At 46.2% G+C, this 12017-nt stretch overlaps 1 protein-coding gene across 1 annotated transcript in view; it reads left to right on the forward strand.

The window, feature by feature from the left end:
- Positions 1-2084: 2084 nt before the first annotated feature.
- Positions 2085-12017, forward strand: part of LAMA5 (laminin subunit alpha 5) — a 191357-nt gene continuing 181424 nt past the window's right edge. The window contains exon 1 of the mRNA XM_083507292.1: positions 2085-2707. The gene's annotated coding sequence lies outside the window, so the exon portion shown is untranslated. The remainder of the gene's footprint in view (positions 2708-12017) is intronic.

Below are 12017 nucleotides of genomic sequence, written 5' to 3' on the forward strand. Positions count from 1 at the left end.
TGAAAACTCAGAAACCAAGAGGACAAAAACTTTATAAAAGAAGGGGGGAAATTTATTAGTTATTTAGGAGATCACTGTAAGCAGATAGAAACATTGGCATGATTTCAAGGGTGTTTCTTTACTCATACATTGAATAAGTTGGTAGGGAGTAACTTTGTATCATGCAGTGAGCCAGGCACAGGTCTGAAACATTGTCCCCAAGCGTAACATTCTCCTTCCTCCCATAGGAGTAAGTAAAAGGTAAATTCAGGACACCGCTGGAAATGGGTAAAGCATGCTGTTGTAGGATCCAGTGGCGTAGCGTGGGGTGTCAGCACCCGGGGCAAGGCAAGTAATTTGTGCCCCCTAACCCGTGGATTTGCGCCCCCTAACCGCCAGATGTTGCGCCCGGTGCGGCCGGCCCCCCTGCACCCCCCACGCTACGCCACTGGTAGGGTCATCTGGGAGCAGACCCCTCTTCCCCCAAAGAATACAGCCATGTATCATGTCTAAATAGAACCTCCAGATTCAGAGATGGTATACTGCTGAATTCCAGTTGTTTCCTACTACTTGGTCATCCTGCGGGGCAAGCAACATGTGGCCCTCTAGTTGTTGTTGGGACTGCAATGGCCACCACCCCAGAATGTTGTTGTTGTTTAGTCATTTAGTCATGTCCGATTCTTCGTGACCCCATGGACCAGAGCACCCCAGGCACTCCTGTCTTCCACTGCCTCCCGCAGTTTGGTCAAACTCATGCTGGTAGCCTATCCAACCATCTCGTCCTCTGCCGTCCCCTTCTCCTTGTGCCCTCCATCTTTCCCAACATCAGGGTCTTTTCCAGGGAGTCTTCTCTTCTCATGAGGTGGCCTCAGTAGCATGTTGGACGCCTTCCGACCTGAGGGGCTCATCTTCCAGCTTCATAACTTTTATATGCCTGTTGTCTTTGTCCCTGGAGTTTTCTTGGCAGGGATACTGGAGTGGCTTGCCGGTTCCTGCTCCAGGTGGATCACGTTTGGTCAAAACTCTCCACTATGACCTGTCCATCTTGGGTGCCCTGCTCGGCATAGTTCATAGCTTCTCTGAGTTATTCAAGCTCCTTCACCACGGCAAGGCAGTGATCCAGGAAGGGGCCATCCCAGAATAGAATGGGATTATTGGCAACAGATACACAGGTGAGGTGAATTCTTTTGCACGGTTTACCCAAAGGTTTCACTGAACTCAAGGGGGCTTACTCCCAAGTTCTAAGTAAGTGTGCATAAAGAGGACTGTGACCTTATTTGGAAGTAAATTCCTTGGAACAAAATGGGACTTGTTTCCAGCTAACCACAGATAGGGTCGAGTCCTAAGAGTATATATATGTTTTTAAAAATGGGCTTTTGCTTATTTTGGCCACAGAACTTTTGGTATTTTTTAATGCTCTGTTCTGCTCTCTTCTTTAGTAACAACACAATCGGACCTGCACAGTAGCATGCCAGAATACTTAGGAAGCGTTCAATCCCTTCGCGAGTTTACTCAGGAGTAAGCCCATCGAGTTCAGGAGGGCTCGCTCTCCTCGCTTTGTATAGGGCAGCGGGATCCTACGCGCATCGTTTAAAAACGGGGGAAACTAAAGTTAAGATTTACTCCCAAGTAATCGCGCCTGCAGAGGATCGCACCCTTGCACCCGATCCTATGCAGGGGTTGCACTACGCCCCGGTGACTTCAGTGCGGCTTTCTCCCGCGTAAATGCAGATATAGGATCTCAAGGGAACTTTGCGTATTTTCACAGCCGCTTGGGAAAGTGCCTTGGGGCGTGGGGGAGCGTTTAAAAAAAGAAATCATTCACCATCCTGCAGGCTTTTGCTTTACGGGGCGCCGAGCGGCCCCCCCCCCCAACCTCGGGGCCTTTTATTGTTCGCTTCCCACGTTGCTCTGGGCCGGCGCGCGAACGGGTTAACCCCGGAGGGGAGCCGCGAGAGCGGCCAAAACAATGGGCAGAATCAGAGCATGAATAATCCCCGCGCGGCGGCCACTCCTCCTCCTCCTCCTCCGCTCCCCCCGTCGATCCCACCCACCCCTACCCGCCTCGGATCCCGCTATATCCCCTCCTCCTGGGGCGAAACGGTGCGCCTCTCTCTCCAAGTCGCCAAGTTGGTGAGGCTCCAGCTGCAGGTTGATGCGTCGATTGCGCAGCCTCGTTGCTACTTGCTTGGAAACCGCCGCAGCCGGGAAACTTTTCCCTTTGCGTCCTGCTGCTGCTGCCGCCGCCGCTGTCTCCTTTTCTCCTCGGCTTTGGGGACTTTTAGCCCTTTGATCCTCAGCCATGGCTCTCCAGGGGAAACACTAGTTGCTCCTTCCCATTTCCCCCGATCCCAATTCCCTCCGGGATTTCTCCTTTCTTTTTTGGCTTTATTGCCAAACGCGAAAAAATGGCGAGGGCGCCGGGGAAGAGCCTCTGCGCGCCGCCAGTGGTGCCGCCGCCGCCGCTGGTGCTGGTGCTGCTGCTGCTGGTCGCGACCGTGCCCTCTGGCTCGGAAGGGCAGCCGGTCTCCTTCCACGCGGACGTGAACGGCCACAGCCTGCACCCACCTTACTTCAACCTGGCCGAGGGGACCAAGATCTCGGCCACCGCGACCTGCGGCGAGGAAGACTCCGGCGCCAAGACCCCCAGAGCCGTGGAGGATTTGTATTGCAAACTCGTGGGCGGGCCGGTAGCGGGAGGGGACCCCAACCAGACCATCCAGGTACAGTATTTTCATCGGAGGCTTCCTGATTTCTAGTTTCCATATGGCCGCATCTTGCGTTGTTACTACTGTGGCTGCAATTTGTTTTAAGTGTTTTGTAATGATGAGCTTTAAATTATTGTAACCCGCCCCGGGACCTGCTGGCGACCTGTTTATAACACGAAACACGCGCGAATCTTTGCATCGTGGAGAGCGCGCAACTTGAGGATTCAATCCTGTGCCTTCTTTCCTGGGAGTAAGCCCCGTGGACCACGATGGGACTTTTCTCTCAGGTGGGCTGTTACAGGATGAAGGAAGAGGGTGGGGGGGAAATATACATATCCTGGCTTTGCAATTACAGTATTTATCACAGCGCACAACTTTTGGCTGGCTCCTCCGCCAGTGTGGGCTAGAAATCTCGAAATCTCCCCTCCTCCTCCCTCTTTTGTTATCTCCCAAGTTGACTTGAGGTTGGTGGATTGATTCTCAGTTAATGGGGCAGGCACACAAAAGGTCGGGGGAGGAAGTGTCTCTCGCAAGTGTGTGTTTGTGGCTGTTTGCACACTCACAGAGCACATGTTTGCTCTGCGCTTCATAATGTGGACTTCTGAAAGGAGCATTGAATTTAGCAGACCTTTTTAGTGACTCTGGATTGAATGGCTGTGCCACCTTCCAGTTTCAAGGAGGGATGCAATTACTCTTCTTTTCGCCCCCACCTCCACTGACTGTGTACAAACCATCTGCCAAGAGGTAACTTTTCAGCTTCTTGTTAAGCTTGGTATGTGAGCTCCTCTGCTAAGTGGAAGTCGTACAGCACTTAAATAGCTGATCAGAATTCTAGTGTTGTAAAGGGGGCAGTAAGATTCTGTTCACGTTTGGCAGGACAACACACACACACACACACACACACACACACACGGTTAGCAAGTGGTTACTGCTGGGTAAATTGTGGCCCATTCATTTTACGGTTAGACCCAACGTGCTCAAACTTACAACAAAACTCTGATTTGTGTGCTTTATTAGTATGCTTGAATGCGGTGGGTGCTCGCTGCTTCCCTCTCTATAAAAAAGCAACTTCTGTTTTCTCAAGTTGAGGGTGCCCATTTGCCAAAAAATAATAATATTACGATCCGGTCAAAGTTAAACATTGGCTTAAAGTAAAAAAATAACAATAAAGACTTGTTGATTGTAGTGGGGGGAAATTTAAGCACTTATCTTTTGAAAATGTTGAAATTTAGACAATCCTGGCTTCAGGGTTGGGTGTTTTTTGGGGCGGCAGTTCTTGGTCAAGATGCCACCCCCATACTCTCTGCTTTTCCTGCCCCTTTGGGCACAGTCCCTGCAACTTTCCAGGAGAGGGCAAAGTGAGAGGAAGCTTTCTTCTTGCTCACATGCTTAGAGGGGCCAGGTGATCGGGAAGCGTCCATGAGGAGGAGGGGCAGCAGGGCCGGGGGAGCCCTCTTGGATTTGGCAGTGGGCCCCATTTTGGGGCATGGGACTCAGCAGTTGCCCAGCAATGCCAGCCTCTGATTGAGACTGACCCTGAACACAAATGTGATTGGCCGCTGGAATGCATTCTTTTTTGCCAGGCGTACAAAAGAATTCCAGTGGGTTTTTTAGAACATAATAGCAGAAAACCTGTGTTGAAGAAAACACATCAGCCTATTTCATGCTACTAGTTAATAACAGTGTGGTGTTGTGTGTGTGTGTATGTAGTGCTTGGAGCACCTAATGTTCATTTCTTTACAACAACCCTGTAAGGTTGGCCCAGTGTTATTACCTGTGGGAGCTGAGGCATGGTAGCCCGCCTTAAGGTTACCGCCAGTTGAGTTCATGGCCAGAGACCCAACTACGAATATTCCTCTTCATTTCATAACTATGGTGTTACGTGGCTTCCACATCTACAGCTCAATATCTGTGAAGCAAAACTGCTTTTCAGAGCGGCACAGTTGGTCTGCCCTTTTCTAAGCACCTTTTCTTTTTTCCTTCCTTGCTCAGAATTCGGAGTTCTGTGTTTTCACTGGATCACCTATAAAAAAAGATACATAGAGGGAGAGAATTAAGGTAGCTCAGCTGGCAAGAGCGTGAGACTCTTAATCTGAGGGTTGTGGCGGGTTCAAGCTCCACTTTGGGCAAAAGATTCCTGCATTGCAGGGGATTGGACTAGGTGATCTGAGCTGTTCCTTACAATTCTATGATTGTCTTTTTTTTGGAGTTGCTTCTTTGCACTGAAAACATTTGACTGTTAAGAGGGATCTTTGCATTTTCTCAAAACATGAGCTTCTCTAGTAAGTATAAGCAAGTCCTCTAGAGTTCTACCTTGGCTCGCCCAGGTATCTCCACTCATAGTTTAATGACTTATAAAAGAACAGTACAGGCAGTTGGCAGGCACTGGCATTTTTGCTAGTACAGCACAAATGCAACATCTGAACAAGGGATGGGGAACCATTTTCTTCCCACTAGGGCAGCATTCCCTACATGCTAGTGTTGGGCATAGAGGTGGATTTTGGAGTGAGCAGTTCCACCAAACTGGGCACCAAGCCTTGAGGCTGCTGCAGGGCATCACGCCTATGAGGTAATGAATTGAGCCAGAACGGAAGGTGAGAGGCAGGAGTGCTGAATTTTAGTCCCGCACAAGGTGCCACTGAGACTTGAGAAAGGCCAGAGTCCACCCCAGAGGGTAGGTCCGAAGGCAAAAAGTGTGCAGGAATCGCCACAAGTTCAAGGACACATTCTGGTCATACAAAATCACTCAAAGAGGTGATAGTAGAGCCAAAGCGGAGTGTGGCTTGGGGAGAGGGCTGAGGCCTGGATGGCTGTGTTTGGTCCCTGGAATGGCGGTTCCCCAACCCTGCTGTAAACATTGAGTCCAAACATAGGGAAAGAAAGTAAAGGTACCCCTGACTGTTAGGTCCAGTCACGGACGACTCTGGGGTTGTGGCGCTCATCTCGCTCTATAGGCCGAGGGAGCCAGTGTACAGCTTCCGGCCAGCATGACAGAGCTGCTTCTTGAGAACCAGAGCATCGCACGGAAACGCGGTTTACCTTCCCGCCGGAGTGGTCCCTATTTATCTACTTGCACTTGACGTGCTTTTGAACTCCTAGGTGGGCAGGAGCTGGGACCGAACAATGGAGCTCACCCCGTCACGGGGATTCGAACCGCTGACCTTCTGATCGGCAACCCTAGGCTCTGTGGTTTAGACCACAGCACCACCCGCGTTCCGCAGGGAAAGTTAGTTCTGCTTATATCCCCTGGAAAGTGACCAGGCAAGTAAGTTGCGGCTAATTTATTCCACATTAATTTCATTCAGTCTCTTATTTATTATGAGAGGAATTTAGCTAGCCTTAGGAGGAGGTTGGCAGCTTTCCCCCAGTTTCAGTTAACAGTAGTTTAAACACGACATCTAAACTTTAAACTATGGTTAATCTTAATTTTGTAGCCAGCTTCATAAACCATGGCTTGAAGTTGGGTTGTTTCAGACAAACCATAGTTAAAATTAACCACAGTTTGTTGTACAACCCAGCAAGTTATGACTAATCAAAATAGAACCAAACCTTCTGAGCTTTGTGTATGAGTTGAAAGAAGAGGGTGGGGTGGGGAGGCTGGGCTCATTACTTTCACAATAACATGGTTTATTGTGACATCTGAACACACCCAGTGGTTAATTCTCTTTTCATTAGGGCCCATATAACATCCCATACATGTTTGCCCTAACAATTGACATTTAAGGGAAATCATAGAATAATCTTAGAGGTAGCTGTCAGTAACTTGGGACATAAAAGTTATTCTGTATGACAGCTTCATAAACTCTTGAGACAGCATTAAAATTGAGTTGCCAAACCCGGATGTATGGCAACCCTAATTAAACAAAAAAATACACAGATAGGGATGTAATGTTAACCCATAGTTTAGCTTTCCAAGAACAAGCCTAGAGTCTTGGACTGGTGCCTCTGGCATGGCCACAATGAAAATCCAGAAACTTTTATTTATAATTTAACTTTCCTGGACAAACTATGATAAATCTTAGTTCATGAAGTTGGCTTGTTTTCATTAACCACAGTTTAGGTTTTCGATGTAACGGTAAACTGTGGTTAATTTAAAAGTAAGCTGAAGCTTCTGAACTCCTCTGTGGATGAGAAGAGGGGGAATACACAATCTAGAGACTTGCTCTGGCTTATGTTTACAATCCTAAACCTTGGTTTTGTGTTAAATGTGAACTGGGCTTTTAAATAAACCCTAAAATACGGAGGCACCACCTTTTGCTCTGCTTTGATAGCACAAACTTTGTTGGGTTGCTTTTTTTCTTTGGTGTGGAATGCCAGGAATATTCAGGGATCAGCCTGCTACAAATGCTTCTATGCATATTTACTTGAAGGTTTGGATCTGCTATTCTTCCAAACCATTTCAAAACAGATGTGCAGGTGTACACTACTTTGGGGACAGACAGTAAATATTTTTTATGCGAGCCGAAGGTGGTGTGATACAGGCATTGTGGTGTGTAGCAAATCAACAAGAGCTGGGAACAGAGAAAGGTTGAGTCTACACACCAGGCACAACCATACTTCTGTTCTGTAATATCATGTGCAACACTTTGGAAAAAGTGCCTCTGTTACCCAAGCCTAAATGGAGAGTGTTGAATGTTGAGAACATAGGTGTGAATAAGTCTGCAAATTGTTTGAAGGAATGTGGGTGGGAAAGAAGGGTGTGTTAAGGATAAACAATTATTACAGGCTTATGTCAAAGTAAATGTCTGCTTAAACTGGGACCTGACTGAGAGGCCACATGCACCCAAGGCCAAGAATTTCCTAGGAATGTGGATGGCAAAAGTGTACTGCTGTTCAAAGTGGCTTGCGCTTTGCGAAGTGCTTAACAACTGTGGACATCTGGGATGGAGGGGAGACCAGTTGCAAGAGAGGATTTGCTAAAGGCTGGGGGTGGGGGGAAGCAAGTGAGCTTTTACTTCCCTGTGTCCCAGGCCTGTTGTAAATCCTGCAAGGGCAACCATAGGAGTTGGAAAGCAAGTGGAATTTGAAACCTTCCCCAGTGTGTGAAGAAAGTCTTAAGACAAACCTTAGCAGCAGGAACCATTGTGGCTCGTGCTGGGTCAGGAAGAAGTTGGGATGCCCGTTCACCTGGTGCCCTTCCCCTGTGTAAGATTAAGGAGGATTAAATTAATACATTCGCAGTCGAAGACACTTGACTCACATAAGTGAAAAATTAGCATGGCAGAAACCATTTTGGCTTATGTTTCTGTTTTATGGTTGAATTTGGATATAGGTTTACGTACTCTGAATGGCCAAAGCTTTAGCTGCTTGCAATCTCCAGCTAACAATCAACCCACCCATGTTTTGCTTTGCAAGTTTGTGTAGAACAGGGGTGGCCAACTCCCAAGTGACTGCAATCTACTCACAGACTTAAAAGCTGGCAGTGATCTTTTGGGGGGTTCAGGTCAAAGTTGTTGTGCTTTTTTTAGGAACAGACACCCTGCAGGAAGAAAGGTGTGATCACCTGTTGGACAATCTACCTGTTGGACGTGCCTGGTGTAGAACATGTGTAGAGCAGGGTAAACCAGAAAAGGAAGCAGACAGTTACCATATTGGTGAGGAGGAAGGTATGCGTGCATGAGGAGGTACCTGGATTCCAGGGTGCCTGAAATGTTGGTGCTGATGACTTATTCAGTTGACCTTGTTTGTTGGTAACTGGCACAGTGCAGCCCAAATTGTGTGCCTGGGGGAGGGCACCTGGCCAAACACAGAATGGGTTGTGTGAAGTGGCCCATAGGTGCACCATTGTGGTTTCCAAAGTGACAATCCCCCTTTGAGTCTGGATTTTCAAAAGGGCTTCTCTCCCTGTTGTCTTGTTTTAGTGTTAAGCTGAAATGAGAATCTGGGCTTGGGTGAAATGTAGACACTAATAAAAGTTCAGTTTCATTGAAAACTATTCTTTTATTTTGGGGTGAACCAGCCACCCTTGAAAATGGGGCTTTGGATTTGGTCACCACAATTTATCCATTTGGTAACTTATTCATTCAATAAGCTGTTTTTTTGGGGGGGGGAGGCTTATTGCTTCCCAAGAACAAGGGCAGCCGAATTGTTTCTTTTATTTCAGTCCATGCTGAACATACCTGATAGTAACCACCACCCTTGAATGCTAAAAGAGCGATAGCTAAGAGAGACTTGTTACATGTTAAAGACTAGGTGTTTGATAGGCAATGCTTGTTTAACCGTGAGGCTATCATGCCAGATTCTCTATAACCAGCTATGTAATACCTGCACACAAGAGGCTTATGTCAAGCACCCAAGTTCTCATGACAACTCTTTATGCCTCTTTCACCAGGTCTGATTTGTGCCCTTCCAATTGCAGCCTTGCACCATTCATGCGTCCTTTCTTGGATACTACCAGCAACTTCCAATTAAACAAACTTTGGCTATTCATAATGCTGAGTTGGATTGTGGTTGCAGCTCCCCTTCGTGTTCTTCTGTATGGCTTTGATACTGCTGCCCCTTTGATGTAAGCCGTACTTCCTAGACTGATTTTTCTCTGGCCAATCTGTAGTGCTTTGGTAAAATCCTTTGTGGCTGGTTCCTTCCCCTAACAGTGGGCAGCACTGAAGGGGAAAAAAGGGAAGGCATAGGAAAGGATGTATTAAGTTGAAAGGTCACCGTTCTTAGTTCATTATCTTTAGGGATTTCAACGCTCCCTAGTGACTAAATCAACAATGAAGGCATGGAGAAAAAGAGGGGGATGTATGTTCAATTTCCGTTGGCTGACGCAACCATAATGAACTCATGAGTTGGTTTGTAGAGTTCTCCAAGTTGCACCACTTAAGCTTGCTCTCACCCTTTCACCTTCACTGCCTTATATATTATTCCCCAGTAGAACATACCCACAGGCTGGAAAACTATGGAGAAAAACCGTGGAAGAGCTAATCTTTATATAAGATGGGCCATTAGAATAGTTGCTTCCATGTTGTTGTTGTTGTTTAGTCGTTTAGTTGTGTCCAACTCTTCGTGACCCCATGGACCAGAGCACGCCAGGCACTTCTGTCTTCCACTGCCTCCCGCAGTTTGGTCAAACTCATGCTGGTAGCTTCGAAGACACTATCCAACCATCTCGTCCTCTGTCGTCCCCTTCTCCTTGTGCCCTCCATCTTTACCAACATCAGGGTCTTTTCCAGGGAGTCTTCTCTTCTCATGAGGTGGCCAAAGTATTGGAGCCTCAGCTTCAGGATCTGTCCTTCCAGTGAGCACTCAGGGCTGATTTCCTTAAGAATGGAGGGGTTTGATCTTCTTGCAGTCCATGGGACTCTCAAGAGTCTCCTCCAGCACCATAATTCAAAAGCATCAATTTTTCAGCCATCAGCCTTCTTTATGGTCCAGCTCTCACTTCCATACATCACTACTGGGAAAACCATAGCTTTAACTATATGGACCTTTGTTGGCAAGGTGATGTCTCTGCTTTTTAAGATGCTGTATAGGTTTGTCATTGCGTTTCTCCCAAGAAGCAGGCGTTTCTCCCAAGAAGTTGCTTCCATAGGTGTATCAAAATAGCCACCTGAGCATAGAGTTTCACATCATAAGTTTTCTTTCTTTCTCACCTTCAGTTCGCTAGAGAATGGTTAAAGCACAAAGTTCTTACACAGATAATTTTAACTACAGTAGACTTTGACACTTCAATTTATTTATTATTTTTACATCCCATTTTTTCCTCCAAGAAGCTCAAAGTAGTGTGCATGATTCTCTACAACCTCATTTTATTGTTGCATCATTCCTGTGAGGTACATTAGCTTGAGAGAGAGAATGAATGGATGAAGATGTGAACCAAGGACTCCCAGGCCCTAGCCCAACACTCTTGACCATGATACCTCATGGGTTCTTTATAGCCATTTTTTAAAAATAAAAGTATTTATATACCACCCGTTCACAAAACAGCAACATAAAAACGTTTAAAAGCAGTACGGAGCAAGCATCAAAATGAATGGTCACTTCGCATAGGCCTGTGGACTTGTAGCATCCTTCTATTGTCCATATCACATCATTGTTGTAAATAAATATATAAGGTTGGGGAAGGGGGAGCTAGCTCAGTGGTCCCACCAAGCTGAAGGCCCCAGCTCTAATCCCCAGCATGTCCACTATCGGGTGGGGAGATACCACTGTGTGTGAAATCATGCAGAGGCAATACTGAATGACGTAAATCAATGGGTTGACTCTGTAAAAGACAATGCCCTATTTCTCCTAAGATTGAGGTGAAAAAACCCCCAACAACTTAACAGCTTATTATTGGGTTGTTGTTTTTAACTGCTATTTAGTAACAAAACCCTAAACACTTCAATATTAGTGGTAGTAGTAACAACGGATCTTTTTATTCTTGTACTTCCAGTATAATTATTTGAGTGTCAATCTCAAAGTAGGCAATCCTTATGAATTCAGTGTAGCAGTAAGTGCAGAAATCCAAATTGAAAGCCATTTTTTTTTTAAATTGAGAGGTTGCATTGCATCGTGCCCTCAGGGGTTTATCATATTTTCTGCTCTTCTCTTTACTACTGCCCCTTTTCTCCATTTCCTATAGTAGTGGTTGGAATGTCAGTACAGTAACTGGGAGGTTTGTGTGTTCATGGGGTTGTTTCATTGGCTGTCTACTATGAGAGACCCATGAGAGACTAGTGTCTCTTACTCAAGAGAAAACTTAGGGCACATTGTGAGCGCTTTTAAGTCCCGCTGATTTCAGTGGGAGGGTTAAGCTGAGCAGGATTCAGACAAAAATCAGAAGCAGTTTGCATGCATTCCCTTTGATCCCCCAAATTCCCTTTGAGCCGTGTATGAGTCATGGTGCCATGAGTTCTGTGCCTCTGATGGAGGGACACTGTGTAGCTGATAGTGGAAGTTTTAATGGCAGAGAGAGCTTGATCTTTCTCTCTGTGTGATATTATACCTTGGGCTTTACTTTTCCATCCTTAAACAGTTGGCCTTTGTATTTTTATTTTTTTATATACTGTTGGTGAGGTATTCTGCTCCCTTGCACGCTGATCCTGCTATAATGGTTGAACCAGCAGCAATTGGCACAGTTGATACACGGCTTATGAGTATTTGAAATCCTGGTTTGCCATTGTGGCCGTAAGCTGATCACTCCTAAAAGCTCTGTGCGGACTGGTGAAAGCAGATATCTGAAAGGCCATTCTGATTAAAGCAAGTTGTGTTGAAAAAAATATGCAATAGTAGCAGCACTATGTACAGTACAGGGGCCAACGTGATTGCATGTTGTTTTAAATGGTTTTAGTGTTCTATTTTGAACTGGGACTTCAGGGTGAAGGGCATTTAATAAATAAAAATAATAGA

This window comes from Podarcis liolepis, assembly GCF_965112155.1.
Source record: "Podarcis liolepis genome assembly, chromosome: 6".
NCBI classification, from domain to species: Eukaryota; Metazoa; Chordata; class Lepidosauria; order Squamata; family Lacertidae; genus Podarcis; species Podarcis liolepis.